The 15620-nt window shown below is 41.0% G+C and overlaps 1 long non-coding RNA gene across 1 annotated transcript in view; it reads right to left on the bottom strand.

The window, feature by feature from the left end:
• Positions 1-15336, bottom strand: part of LOC126203501 (uncharacterized) — a 119489-nt gene extending 104153 nt beyond the window's left edge. Inside the window, exon 1 of the long non-coding RNA XR_007540268.1 lies at positions 15202-15336. This is a non-coding gene — a long non-coding RNA (uncharacterized LOC126203501). The remainder of the gene's footprint in view (positions 1-15201) is intronic.
• Positions 15337-15620: the final 284 nt, after the last annotated feature.

The raw sequence follows: 15620 nt of genomic DNA, 5'->3' as shown, positions 1-15620 counted from the left end.
TTTTTGTAGGCTTAGCTTAAGGTTAACATTGAGACCCTGATTGGTCAGATGAAAACACAGCCAGATAGTTTTTTAAACCAACTTCGGTAAATTGTAGTAAGGAGAAGTTAGGGGAGAGTTGCTTCCGAGACGGCGAGGTGAGCGGAGCTGTGCTGCCCGCCATCCCATGACGAACACCGACAAGATAATGAACGCACACGATGCCGCATAACAGCGCATAAAGCTTCACTCAGAACTGCAGAAGTCTCATCTGTTACACCCCTTTTTGCGTAATACTAGTTTCAATCGTCAATTAAAGCTCATGGTGTTCACATTTGCCACTTGAAGTAAAAATCTGAAACGCGATGATATTTCTGTTGTATAGTTATTGAGAAGCCACATCAGCCACTGTAATTTACGACAAGCTAGATAAGTAATTAAAGATAATTGAGGGTCACTGTAGACGATTTTGATAGTTTTCTCTTTTGTAAAACTTAATTTAAACTTAGATTATAGATGTGATATGGCATAGGTCATCCTTCGATCAATTGTAGAACTTGGAAACCCATTCACGGAATATTCGTTCACATTTTTGTTGAACGCATTTGGTTTTTACCATCCTGTATTAAAACATTTCCTTTTATCAATAGTGCAATTTATAAACAATGTTTTGTGAGTAGAATAAAATTTCCAATGGTAAACTTAACTGCTTTTTCGACGTTATTTTTACCAGCTAATTTAAAATAGGTAAGCCTTGAACCCCTTCCGCTAAATTTAGTTAGTATTAAGATTCTTTTACAGGGAGTGGAGTGGAGCTGACGCTGAGATCATTATTTGGTTATATCATCGCTCCTTACCAGCAACAGGTCCCAGTTTCAAACTAGTCAACTCCCTAAAAAACACGCTCAGAGCGTCGTTGCACGAAAGTGGTAGGGAGACACGATATAGAACAAACAGACACCATGCAGAATGTTAGAGAATGGAGACCCTGCCAGGATGGTAAAATACCATGGTTGAAGGTCGACCAAATGCCTAACTAGGTCAGAAAAATATCCTGTTAAAAAATATTCGTAGTAAAAAAAAATTTCTCTTGAAAGACATAAATAGTTGAAAACAGTAGCTGCAGCGATAGATAGTGAGACATTCTAGTAGAGACAATAGCATAATTAAGTTATGAATTTTAAAAATTGTTAGAATTAACTTTTCTCCTCAATGCATGCGCATAGGTGGCGGATACATCGTTGACAAGTTGGTTCTGACCCAACAAGTAAGTGAATGGATTGTCAGTCTTGGGTATAATAAGTGTCAAGTCGTGTGAACAAAAAGTTTATGAAACGCGTGATATCGTATGAGCGCATGTTGACTCGAAGTAGGGCGCGTGAATAGCTTTTAAAACAGAAAATAAGGGATTCGGAAAGATTAGCAATGGCAGATCGAGACCTTGACCGAATTAAGGTTGAGACCCAGCATGAAAATGGACAGAGAATAGAGGACAGTACAACAGACGATGCAGTATCGCGAGAAATAGGACTTATAACGCACCATAACGAGGATAATGTACGTCAAGGCATAGAAAACATAAGTCAGCATACGACAGAGGAGCAGGACAGTAGAGAGACAGTCGATGAGGACTCTAACTTGCGTCTTGAATACGTAGAACCCATAGTACAAGTAATCAGAGCTCCCTCGCCACAGACTACAAGGAATGCGAGCTGAAACGTGTCACAGCACAGTTCAATGCAATCGGTTGCGAACCAACACTTGGGCGAAAACACAGAGCGTAGGACGTCGGAAGGAAACGCAATAGGACCCACCAATCTGGCAGAATTATTACAACAAATTACGGAAACCATAACAAGGCAAAATAAGGACATAGCGAACCAAATTCAAATTCAGAATGCAGAAACCACGAGACAAATGCGTGCGATTAAAAAACAAAACAAAACAAAAATCAGTTACACCTAAGTCATATTGAAGACGAGGCAAAAGAATCTCGAGATGTGATAGGAAACTTAATAACAGGTCACAATCAATTGAGAACAGACATTGACAAGGTACAAGCGGACATACAAACATTGCGTAATGAAATTCAGGACGGGATCAAAACATTACGTAACAACACCCAGGGAGAAGTCAAGAAACTAGAGAAACAGATAAACGAAATTACTAGACAAGCAGCAGGTACAGCGCGTTAAGTTGTTGAAAACAGTGTGTTACACAAACGTATCACAAAAGCAGCGCTGAAAAGATATGATAACCGCATAGTCAAAATAGAAGCGCAAACGAAGCGACAATTTCAGAAATTGCGAACAGAGTTGTTGCAAACCATTGAAGAGCATAGTGAACAGTATCGAACAAGCACAGAGTCTGCAACCACATCCGTATCTGTAAGATCACCGGAAAAACAAGCAATTAACGAAGATATTACGCATTTTCGATTCCAATCACTGGCGGAAAGTAACATACGTGAAATCAGACGGACTGCAAAGCAACAAACACGTTTCGAAATTATTGATGAACAAACGTCATCACATACACATGCGGAATCACAAATGTATGTTTCAAGACAGTTTGGATCGTGGAATGAAGCAGCAAGGTTAGCCAGACAAGATACCGAACCAATACCTGACAATGGAAAGCCAGGTCGCGAAGAGTACAGTGCAATGCATTCAGCTACACGTTCACAACCGATAGAAGAAAATTACTGCGTACCACTCCAACGATACTACGCAAGGGTAGGCGAAAGTTACAGTGGACAATATCCAATGGATCTACCACAACCGGAAAGAACGACGAGAGAAATGATCAGAAACAAAAGTGGCGAAGAATCGCGAATTTCATATGGAACTATGACGAAGTACGACAGCGGTCATTTCCTCACAGTCATAAAATTTCAACACTTTCAAGAAGGAAACTCATTACATCCACGAACTTTTATTGATCAATTCCGAGTAGGATTACCAGAACACTGGATGCTAGCACACAAATTAGACTTTATATGTGCACACATGTCAGGAACAGTCGCAGAAACCATGCAGAATGTTGCAGCGACATGCCGATCGTACGAAGATTTCAGAGAGAAGTTTCTCTCACGATATTGGTCCAGCGAAGCACAGAACAGAGTGAAGTACGAATTATTACAGAACCCATATTTCGAAAATTCAGGAGAGAAGAGTCCCGTGAAATTTTTCGAATTAATGGCAAGGAAAAATTAATGCTTAGATGTACCATACAGTGACGGAGAGTTCATTAAATTATGCGCGATGGAGCTACCATTGAAATACCAGGAATCATTAGTAGGTCGCGGAGGCAATGACGTCGAAGCATTTAAAGGTATTCTAAGGGACTAGAGTTCATATTTTCGGAAGATGACCCAAGAAAAAGACGAAGCGCACGTGAAAACGAAAGCAAAAAGCAGTGGAATCCACAAGACACAGTAGGAAAGAAACAATAATTACGAACCATGTGATAACTTCGCACTAAGAAACGACAATAGATTTCAACAAAGAACCGGTTATGGATTTAGAAGAGAATATGGCAATAACTATAATTCACCCAGGAACGGCAACAACTATTACAGAGGTAATAACGACAACCGGAACGGGTACTGGAGAACCAATAGACCGACAAATTATCAACAAAGAAACCACTATCAACAAGCTGAACAAGAAAAGAGAATACAGAAAGAAGAGGTGGAGGTAAGACCACCAAACCCCGATAAACTTTCGAATTGACAGCTAAGCGCCCATGCCAAATAGAATGACGCATCGACCCAGGACAATTGCAGCACCTTGAACAGAGAAGTAAAAATCTTATCATGAGAAGAGAAGAAGGAAGAAACAAATCCGCAGGGACCAGATGAAAACGAAGACAAGAAAATAACAATATCGTGTTGGGACGAAATTAATTGGGAGAATACTGACGAGGAAGATGAATTACCAGAGGCATGCACAACGAATGTAGGAGGAAAGGATGAAGTAATGAGTATTGTAGAGCTATTCGAGATGGAAACCAGGGAGAGAGAATTCAATGAGGATAATGCGCAATCGACAGAAGTTGAAAATAAGCTACGAGTGGGCACACAACCCAACGTATATAATGAAGGAAGTTATGAAGCGATAATTAGAGCATTTAGACGCGATTATGTGGAAGTAGCGACGAAGAAGGAGAAGATGGACGAGGATGAGGAAAAAGTAGAGGATGTTGAAGAAAGCGTAAATGAAGGAAGAAATAGAGAAGAGGAAATAAAAGAGAGAGAAGTAGCAGTCGAAGCTTATCCTACAGAAAGTTCGAATTCACAAGGGAAATTCCTAAAAAGACTCATGTATGATTCAGTGGAGGATTCGTTGATGCAAGAAGAAGAAGAACAGAACCAACCCTTCCAAATTCAACCAATTGTGAAGGCCATGGTAAAGCATATCCCAGTCAATATTGTAATTGATAGCGGAAGTGAACTGACTGCGATCTCAGAAAATTTATTCATGCAGTGTAATGCCAATGAGGAATTGCCAGTTCTGCAAACACGTAAGAATAAAGTAAGAGGTCCTATTAGAAACAGTGCTGCGGAAGTTACGAGACAAACAAGGTTAACTCTTTCGTGTCAAGGTCAAAAGATCGAAGCCAACTTCATGATTATACTTTAACTAACTGTAGATTTGATTATAGGTGCAGATTTTTTAAATGAGAGACGAGCGATAATAGATATGGGGAAAGGTAGCGTAACATTCGGCGATGTCACACTTCTCATTGAGAAATTAGAAGAAATACCAGTTGTAAACAAACAATTAAGAATGATGCGAGATAAAGAGGATGAAGAATTAGAATGGTATGCACAAAAGGGGGAATCGCCTCAACTCATGTTAGAAGTCCATAAAGAAATCGACAAAAAATTGCAAGAAGTTCAAGGTATTTCAGAACACAGTAAAAGAGAATTAGAGGGTATTTTACGAGATAAAGCAGAGGTACTTTTACCTAAGAGTGGCAGTATTAAGCATTTTCAGTACAAGTTTGAAGATTAATTTTATTACTGGTAAATAATCAGCACAATATTTCAAGATTATGTTGCAGAAAAGATCGTCAGGAGAAATAAGAATGAAGAGAGAGGAAGGTGGGAAAAAGAAAGTAGTTTCAATAATAACACCAATAGTACAATAGATTAAGATGAAGGGATAAAGCATAGATAGTCTAACAGCATGAAATACTAAAATGCTATCACCACAACACTACACAAAAATTAAAAAACGAATTTGAGGATTCTTTTAGAAGTTAAGACTCAAAATATATTAGAATTTTAACATGGAAAGGGCGCCGAAATTTGTAAAGCTTTTTAAGAAGTCGTAAAACAATGTAGGTACTAGACATATGTTAGGTGATTATAAGTAAAACTTTTTTTAAGAACCATTGTAAAAACTCCAGCAAGGACGAGATGCAATGACCCACAAGTCGCAACGCGAGAAGTATCAAGAAAGGAAAGGACTCAATTAGCAAGACACGATTCCCACAAGGCAGAAGCATCAAGAGAAGGGAAAGGACAGCGAGACCAACAGAAGGCCCTTGTAGCCGAAGTGGGCAGTAAATAAATCTGCTGCCAAACTGAACCATGGGGTGGCGGAACCCTGCTGAGACAGAACACGGAACCACACAGTGGCGGAGCCCTGCAGAGACATGACAGGACACCGAATGCCAGAAGGGTCTCCAAACGCCCCGACTCAGCGGAGCGAACAAAAAACGGCCCGACGAGAAGACCTTCACAGAGGAATGCGGTACTTAAAACTCTAGTACATAGGGCGCGCACTATCTCTGACGCAGAGAGTCTACCCCAGGAATTGGAACATCTGAGAACTGTGTTTCGAAAAAATGGGTACTCAGAGTGGCAGATTCAACGTGCTCTCTGCCCAACCTCTGCAGCACAACCTGTTGAGATGGATGAAGTCACGAGGGAGAAGGTAGGCACTGCATTTATTCCATACACAGGCGCACTCTCGGGGAAAATCGCATCGTGCAGCATCCGCGGCAGCAATTTGATCAGCAGTTGGCACCACAGTGATACAACTAACTGTTACAGATAGGTTGCTTCAAAGACAAATCCGAGCCATATGCCCTGTAGCGTGCATTCCACTGATCCGAAACCACCATCATTAGCTGAACACCAGAGGCACACTCGACTGATGTATCCGAGCAAGTCAGCGGTCGCTGAACATTGTTTGTCAGAAAATCACACCATGGAGTATGACCGCACTAGGATACTGGTACAGACATCGAGATACTGGGACAGCGTTGTTAGAGAGGCCATCGAAATTCGCACCAATGACGACCTCATAAACCGTGACTGTGGCTATAATCTTAGCAAGGCTTGGGAACCAGTGATTGGGTTAATCAAGAGTAAATCGAGCAAACGTATAGTTGTGACGACCACGGCGGACAGAGCCATCACACGGACGTCATCTCAGACGCCGTCGCAATCTGTTCCACCGCGCGACCGTGGCGCGGGGCGCGGACGGCGGAGGGAGCGCGCCGCGGGCGGAGGGTATTTAAATCGGCCGCCGCCGCGACCGAACCCAGTTCCTTCTGAGCAGCCATAGCGTACGGATCTCCGTGCCGGCACGTTCACAGGAGCTCAGTCCGTCAGTTCACCTGATGATGGCGACATGTATGATCGCCGAAATATTGTGCCCGTTGGACACTATAGACCGGCAGCATACCAGTGGATATTTTGGTTATCAAATATGCCGGGAGAAACTCAACAATCACATTTCTACTGTGTTTCATACACCAACGGCTGGGCGTAGCCACAGAGCAAGAACTACAGAGGTGTATAGATCACAGTGGGCTCGTGCACCGTCGTGTTGAAATCACATCCTTTAGCGGGCAACTGGGCATACGTTCTCCAAGAAATGTCTCAGCACATCTCGCAGGAACACAACGTAACGTGGACCAGTAATTGAGGGAGGCATTAGATAATATTCTATTTGGTGATCTTCAACAACGCCCTCTTATTCGTTCACAGAGAATCGCTGCTGCTCACTGATGTGGGTGGAATGGTGATTTTCCTCATTCCAGACATGGCTGTTGCAGCGGTTGAAAACACTATCACGGATGAACGTACGAACAGCACGAAGTTCGGCACTACAGTACTGTGGTGGATAATCCATTGACAGAAGTGAAAGTGTGGTTCAAATTTCGTTGATCCCAGTGCTTCTGTTTCACCAGTACTCTCCACAATGCATCCCTCGAAGTGTGACTTTCACGGGCAAGTTGATCGGTGTTTATTGTTGGGCACTAGGTGCTGGGTCACACGATCCGAGACCATCTCCTCAAAGTCTGGTGTTCGGATGTGTCTTTGGAGGGAACCTTGGCGGGCTTTCTGTGGCGTGAACGACCCCGTCTCTCGTAAGTTAGTATCCACGCAGATGAACTTCTTCCAGTTAGGATGACGCCTGTTGGGAAAGCGTTTTCTGTACATTCATGCTGCTTTACGGGCACTACATCCTGCCGCAAAGTAAAATGCAAGTCTGCCAACTCTCCTGACGAGTAATATCTCTGACTGCGCGTCATGCACTGTGTATAGTAATACATCTGACCATGGACGTACCACAAGCTGTCTAATGCAGTGGATAACTGACACCAGGGGTAGTGGTGTGCATGCGGCACAGGTTGATGCGGCAGTGCGATTCATGTGTTCGTCACAAGTCATACGTGCTATGAGCAAAGCTGTGCACAGAATGTCTGCTTGGTGCTCTGGGGAGTACGCTATTTGTTGCCCGCTGCCTGTTCAAGCGCGACAGACAGCCGGGATGCTAGCGAGAGTGCAACACAACTGCATGCGTCGTTTCAACACACGAATTGAGACGGGCGATAGTCGCTTTGTACAGTTACTGTAAGCTGCATTGCTATTATGCGGTGTACACTGTGTATGTCCATAACCCAGTAAATATCCATTTCCGAACATTGGTTCCCTATCTCAATACAAGAAATTGTGGGCCCTCTTTTCCACTGGGCACTCTGCGCACGTGCCCAGGGCCCCGCGATCGATAGAGGCCTCCTAGTTTCTGCCAATCACCAAATGATAACCGGTATTTATTACCAAAAAACAAATTTATTTCGAAAAGAAATGAACGATAATGAGCGACTACAATACCTACTTGCTTATTAGCTTTGCGCAGTTCTGCACGGAGCGAATTACGAAGTAAAATTAGTCACCAGCCGACTTCAATAAACCGACTGACAGTCGGGAAATTACCTGCTTTTGTCTGCAGTGTTGTGACGTTTGCTTTGTTCGTAGTTGTTATTGACTGTGCTCTGAGGTATTCTTTGATTAAATAGTCGTTTCCCTGTTTTGTTTTGTGTTAGCGACTAATTTCGGTGTAAACGTAAATGCTGAATTATAATATAGAATGTCAAAACGGACGTATCCTAGCAGAAAGGAAAAACCTGTACATCAGAAGGAAGTAACTGAAAAGTTACCAAAATGAACAGCGTATTTTACTGCTACTACTAGAGCAACATCCGTAAGTAGCAATCAAATAAGAAAATCTTCACATGATGATTCGTGTCGACCACAAATTGCGGAAATTTCTGAATGTTCATGATCTATACTAATTTCAGATTTATATCAATTTAGCAAACGAGATTGAATCACAAAGCGACCGTCCCTATGACGAAAGTGCAACAACTTCGGTGACTTCACCAACAACGACAACTGTGTCAGCTGAACAATAGTTTTCCAACACAGGAGAAATATCACATGACCCCGCTGATTATTTACTTGAAAATTTTACACAGAGAAATAGCAAAATTTTGATTCATAAGGGGCCTGTATATTTTCAAAAAAATGATTCTGACTTCTCCGAGGCATCCAGAACCTGCGAAGATAATAATAAATCAGTAACAAGGTATTTCAATAAAGCATTATTTATTCGCACATTAAAGAACAATGAAAGCATGGAAAGGAAATGGTTGTTGTACTCTGTATTTCGTTTTTCATGCTACTTACTTAATCCTTCTGATGTAAATCTATGCTCTCGGAGGGATGCAATGATTATAAGCACATTAATCACATAATTTTAACACATGAAAATAGCCCAGCACATAGGAGATCTATGATGACATACCTAGCACGAAGTAAAGCGATTGGTAGAATAGATAAAAACTTACTACCTCAATATAAGAATGAAGTGTATTACTGGAGAAATGTACACTATATACACGGACAGTAGCTGTTGTAAAACCTGTGGCCTCGAGAGGGCTTCCATTTCGCAGTGACAATGAAATCATAGGATATCCCAACAATTAAATTATTCAGGATGTGTGAAATTACTGAGTGAATTCGATTCATTTCTTGCAGATCACTAACAAAAGTTTTGGAATCCTGGAAAGGTAACACTCCTTATTTACCAATGAATGTCTGTAATGAGTTTATAGACATAATGGGTAAACAGGGCCTAAGAAACTGTAAATGAAGTTAAATTAGCAAATTATCTTCCCATTAGCGTTGACAGTACGTCCGATCTGCGTCATGGTAACCAGATACCTTTTATAATTCAATGCGTAGAAGACCGTGTTCCTTTTTAAAGGTTACTGATATTTGAAGCTATTGAAGAGCATGAATCTGAGTATTTATCGGAAACCATCTTGCATTCTTTAGAGAATCATGATATTCCCATAAAAGACTGCAGAGAGCAAAGCTATGACAGTGCTTCAAACATGTCGGGGATGTATACTGGTCTACAAGCAAGACTCAAGGAGAAATGTGAATTTGCCACCTTTGTACCATGTGCGGGACATTCACTGAACTTGACAGGTGTCCAAGCTAATGTGTGTGTATCAGAGACAACAAAGCTTTTTGAAATGGTTCAGAAAGTGTACAACTTTTTGTCGATCTCTACCCATCGAAGGGATATATTGACAGAATATTTAGGTCCGAAAGAAGTCGTTAAAAGTCTTTCTCAAACGAGATGGTCAGCCCAAGCTGATGCACTAAACGTCTTGCATGAAGGTCATAAACAAATTATAAAAAGTGTGATGTGTATCGCAGAAGATAAGAACAGGCAATAGAAAATAGAGACGAAGCCCTTAGTCTGTCCAGAAAAATGGGAAAGCTAGATTTTATTATATTAACGGAAATTTTAGGCTCTATATTGGAAAGAATAGACAATAACAATGCACGCTGCATCTAATTTTTTGCTTCACTTGATGATATTGTCATTAACTTCAAATCGTCCGCCAAAGAAAGGAACTCGGAATCTTAATACAAAGACCTATCTCAAAGAACACAACGTAAAAGCTCAGGCCAGAGTTTTTTTGATGGCTCTGCACCGTCAGTCTAACTGAATGGAAGAAAGAAATTCAACGTACAAACGTTTCTTCCCATAAGTGATACCTTGAGCGTTCATCTGAAACAGCGATTAAGTTCGTATGAGACCATTAGTCAGCGTTTTGGTTTATTTTTCGCTTGAAAACTCTGTATTCCGACGAGCTGAGAGAAAGTTCCAAAGAATTTTCTGAAGTTCAGTTTGAAGACTTCAACGAGCAAGAGTAGGACACGGATTGTCTGCATTTAACAGCCGGCCGAAGTGGCCGTGCGGTTAAAGGTGCTGCAGTCTGGACCCGCAAGACCGCTACGGTCGCAGGTTCGAATCCTGCCTCGGGCATGGATGTTTGTGATGTCCTTAGGTTAGTTAGGTTTAACTAGTTCTAAGTTCTAGGGGACTAATGACCTCAGAAGTTGAGTCCCATAGTGCTCAGAGCCATTTGAACCATTTTCTTTTTGCATTTAACAAAATACTTGAAAACTGTTCATAGTAAAAATGGGGGAACTAATAGTCTTTTGGAAATATCGGGTGATCAAAAAGTCAGTATAAATTTCAAAACTTAATAAACCACGGAATAATGTAGATAGAGAGGTAATAATTGACACACATGCTTGGAATGACATGGGGTTTTATAAGAACAATAAAAAACAAAGTTTACAAAATTCCGACAGATGGCGCTGGACAGCAAAACGTCAGTGACTGCGCATGACAATCGTGTATAAAAGGAGCTGTAGTGATAGAGAGAATCAGATGCGCCAGCAGTCGCAGCGTGTTGACGTTACCTGAAAAGGCGCTTTTAGTGAAGCTGTATTATCAGAATGGGGAATGTGCTAGTTCAGCGTTACGATCCTATGGCCATAGGAAAGGGATTCGAACGGGTAAAGGTCCGTTGACAAATGCAGCTGTGGCGAGAATGATTTCGAAGTTCGAAGCCACGGGTTGTTTAGACGACAGACCCCGTAGTGGCCGACCGAGCACAAGGCTTAATGCTGCTGAGACAGTTCAGGAAGAAATGGAGACTGTAGCGGGTTCGTCTATGCACGGGGAAGTCAGCGCTCGAGCAGTTGCATGTCGCTCCGGCATTCCATACACTACTATTTGGTTGGCACTTAGGCGTACCCTCCGATACTATCCGTACAAAATCCATCGGCATCATGAACTGTTACCTGGAGATTTAGTGAAGCGGAGGGCATTTGCGGTGTGGGCCTTTCAAAAGATGGCGGAATATGATGATTGGTTGAGTAACGTGTTATGGACCGACGAAGCTCGTTTCACGCTCCGAGGGTCTGTCAACGCCCACAACTGCAGAATTTGGGCTACCGAAAATCCTAGAACTGTCGTGGAAACTCCATTGCACGACGAGAAAGTCACGGTATGGGTTGAATTTACCACATCTAGCGTTATCGGGCCTTTTTTCTTCGAGGAAATGCATGATTCTGGTTTTGTAACTGCTACCGTGACGGGTGAGAGGTACGCCGATATGTTACAGAATCGCATCATCCCCAGCCTGGCTGATAAACACCTGCTGGAACGTACGATGATTATGCAGGATGGCGCTCCACCCTATATTGCTAGACGCGTGAAAGGTCTCTTGCGCGCGTCGTTTGGTGTTGATCGTATGCTAAGCGGCCACATTCGTCATGCTTGGCCTCCCAGGTCCCCAGACCTCAGTCCACGCGATTATTGGCTTTGGGGTTACCTGAAGTCGCAAGTGTATCGTGATCGACCGACATCTCTAGCGATGCTGAAAGACAACATCCGACGCCAATGCCTCGTTATAACTCCGGACATGCTTTACAGTGCTGTTCACAACATTATTCCTCGATTACAGCTATTATTGAGGAATGATGGTGGACATATTGAGCATTTCCTGTAAAGAACATCATCTTTGCTTTGTCTTACTTTATTATGCTAATTATTGCTATTCTGATCAGATGAAGCGCGATCTGTCGAACATTTTTTGAAATTTTGTATTTTTTGGTTCTAATGAAACCCCATGTCATTCCAAGCATGTGTGTTAATTTTTACCTCTCTATCTACATTATTCCGTGATTTATTCAGTTTTCAAATTTATACTGACCTTTTGACAACCCGGTATATCACATTTTGAAAGAAAACAAAACTAAAGAGACATTTACAAATGTAGAAATCGTACTGAGAGTCTTTTTAAGGATGGTGTTAACCAACTGCAGTGCAGAATGGTCCTTCTCCAATTTGAAAAGAATGAAACATTAATTAAGAAGTACGATGCTTCGAATGGCGTGAAAGGGAAAGAGGGGTTGGGAAGGGTGTGAGGCAGGTTTGTAGACTATCCCCGATGTTTTTCAATCTGCATATCGAGCACGCAGTAGAGGAAAAAATGAAAAATTTGGAGTAGAAATTAAAACCCATGGAGAAGAAATAATAACCTTGAGGTTTGGCGGTGACTGTAATTCTGTCAGAGACAGCGAAGGATCTGGAAGAGCACTTGAAAAGATTGGAGGAGGGTATAAGATGACCATCAACAAAAGCAAAACGAGGATAATGGAATGTAGCCGAATTAAATAAGGTGATGCTGCGGGAATTAGATTAGGAAATGAGACACTTAATGTGGTAGATGAGTTTTGCTATTTGGGGAGCAAAATTACTGCTGATGGTCGAAGTAGAGAGGATATAAAATGTAGACTGGCAATGGCATGGAAAGCGTTTCTGAAGAAGAGAAATTTGTTGACATGGAGTATAGACTTAAGTATCAGGAAGTCTTTTCTTAAACTATTTGTATGGAGCGTAGCCATGTATGGAAGTGAAACATTGGCGATAACTAGTTTAGAGAAGAAGAGAATAGAAGCTTTTGAAATGTGGTGCTACCGAAGTGTGCTGAAGACTGGATGGGTAGATCACGTAACTAATGAGGAGGTACTGAATAGAATAAGGGAGAAGAGGAATTTGTGGCACAAGTTGACTAGAAGAAGGGATCGGTTTGTAGGACATGTTATGAGGCAACAAGGTATCACCAATTTAGCATTGGAGGACACCGTAGATGGTAAAAATCTTAGAGGGAGACCAAGAGATGAACACACCAAGCTGATTCAGAAGGATTTAGGTTGCAATAGTTACTTGGAGATGAAGAAGCTTCCGCAGGATAGAGCAGCATGGAGGGCTGCATCAAACAAGTCTCTGGACTGAAGACCACAACAACAACAACATGCTTCAAGAGAGATTGACTAGTTTATCGCTGATGTCCATAGAATGTGATATGTTTCAAAAATATAGATTTCAATCAATTGCTTAACGATTTTGCCCATCTCAAATCTGGAAGAGTACCTCTTCAATCAACATTGATTTTTAAGCACTAACATGTGAATGCTAAATGAGTTACTTTTATGATTATATTATATAACCTATTCATTTAACGTGACTGTAAAGAAATAAAAATATATCTAGAACTTCGCTTATCTATTTTCTTTCTCCATTCTAACAAAATAGTGCTCTCTCTAAGTCATATGGGCCCCATTATCCTAATGTGCTCAGGGCTTCCAATAGGTTACAGAGGGCCCTGGCTATCACATGTTTCAATTCACGCAAAAGGTCTCTGATACCCTGTATAATTATTTCTAAGCGACAAAAAATATACTTTTTAGCTTTGGGGATTTTCTGTGTCATTTTGATATCCTCTGCACGAATAATATCTGTGAAAGTCGCACCTCACATTACTTATATTTGCGACGATCAGTTGTTAGCTGAAGATGCCTATGAAGCTGAAATCGTGACTAATTAAACATAACTTCCAAAAACATTAGGAAGTGTTGCCTATTTAATATTAATTTTAACTTTTTTACTTACTTACTGGATTGGCCAAACAAACCGAAGTAGGCATTTGGCCTCGCCTGTCTACCTCCTCCATTTTCTTCGTTCCACGTGTTATTTTCCTCCACCTAGCAATATCGTACTCATACACTCATTTTACCTGTCTTGAAACTGAAAATTAATGTTAATTTTCTATAGCTTCTATTCCGAAATACATTTAACTTCTAACTGCTTATTTATAATAATTCTGGTCCGTTTGATTTTACTTACTGATTATTAGTGTGTAGCAGAGTAACAATGTAACAGACTATTGAATAAAGTGCTATCAAGATTTACTCGGCTGCTAATGCTTTTAAATTTCAATAGAATATCTGTTGCTAGGTGTATGACCACGTTGCACCTTGGGACATGTTTTTGCATTTGGAAAAAGAATCTTAATATTATGGAGTAATTTTTCTGGTTTCAGTAAAAGACTGGAGCATACAGAAAGCGAATGTCATCAGTTACAAATGGAATAAGAAAATATATTAAATTTCTGTTCCGAGAAGTTGAAAGTGTACCAAGATTCAATACTCTGCTCTACTTAAAAGCAATTGCAGTAGGAAGAAAATACATCGTTTGGAGCTCTTAGTCATCCACATTTAGGTAAAATTCTGTATCTCAGGTTAAGTATACGATAATCGAAGTGCATTATTATGGTGACCAAAAACAACTCCAGTGAACTGTCCCAGAAATATATTGCTTTGACACAGACCAATATCAATGGCTGTAACATTTTCACTCTCCCTTCCAAACTTACTTCAATAGTACAAATATTTAACACTATTTATGTAGTAGGATCATATTGTAATTGAGAGACAAACATATTACACAATAGATAAAATGTTTAGCAATACGTTAAAAGTAGCTCAGCATCGAGGGAGGGATATGAGAGACATTCACACGCAGAAACACAAGTAGGGTCTATAGAAAGCATTTCTGAAACTAATACAAGAAAGATTACAGACTATTGATGTTACCTTCGTAAGAGCATTGACTGAAGATGTTGTAACTACACTGAACCTTGTTTGTAGAGTATCTGAAACAGTATATTATAATCCACTACGATCAAATTGGAGAAAATTACCTCCGTGTAGTAGGCCCTCTGTTTCGATTGTCCTCCACTGAGTATTCCTAATTCGACCTTCCATGTTAGATAGAACGCATAAGGTTCGAAATGACAACGGAGAAATGAACACTGTCGTGTGTCTGAGCAGTTAGGAGACACGCAAAGTGCTTGGACGTTTCTAGTTTCCCTATCTGTTTGCTGCATTTTTCCTAGAAAATGCCTCTAACAGCTATAATTACCAACGTTTACCGTTTCATACACTTGAGAGTCATTAGCTATGCAGATAGGAAGCATGCCTTCTAGAAGATAAGTCCCCTTCAGCTGTTATTTTTCCTGGTAGTCTTACCGGCGTCGTCACTGCGTGCCAGGACTTGATAGCAACAATTATTGGGAGACATTTTACGTAAAACTGAAATTTTTCTTCGCGATACAGACGC

This window comes from Schistocerca nitens, chromosome 9 (genome assembly GCF_023898315.1).
Source record: "Schistocerca nitens isolate TAMUIC-IGC-003100 chromosome 9, iqSchNite1.1, whole genome shotgun sequence".
NCBI lineage: Eukaryota > Metazoa > Arthropoda > Insecta > Orthoptera > Acrididae > Schistocerca > Schistocerca nitens.
This window is presented reverse-complemented; position numbering and strand designations above follow the sequence as displayed.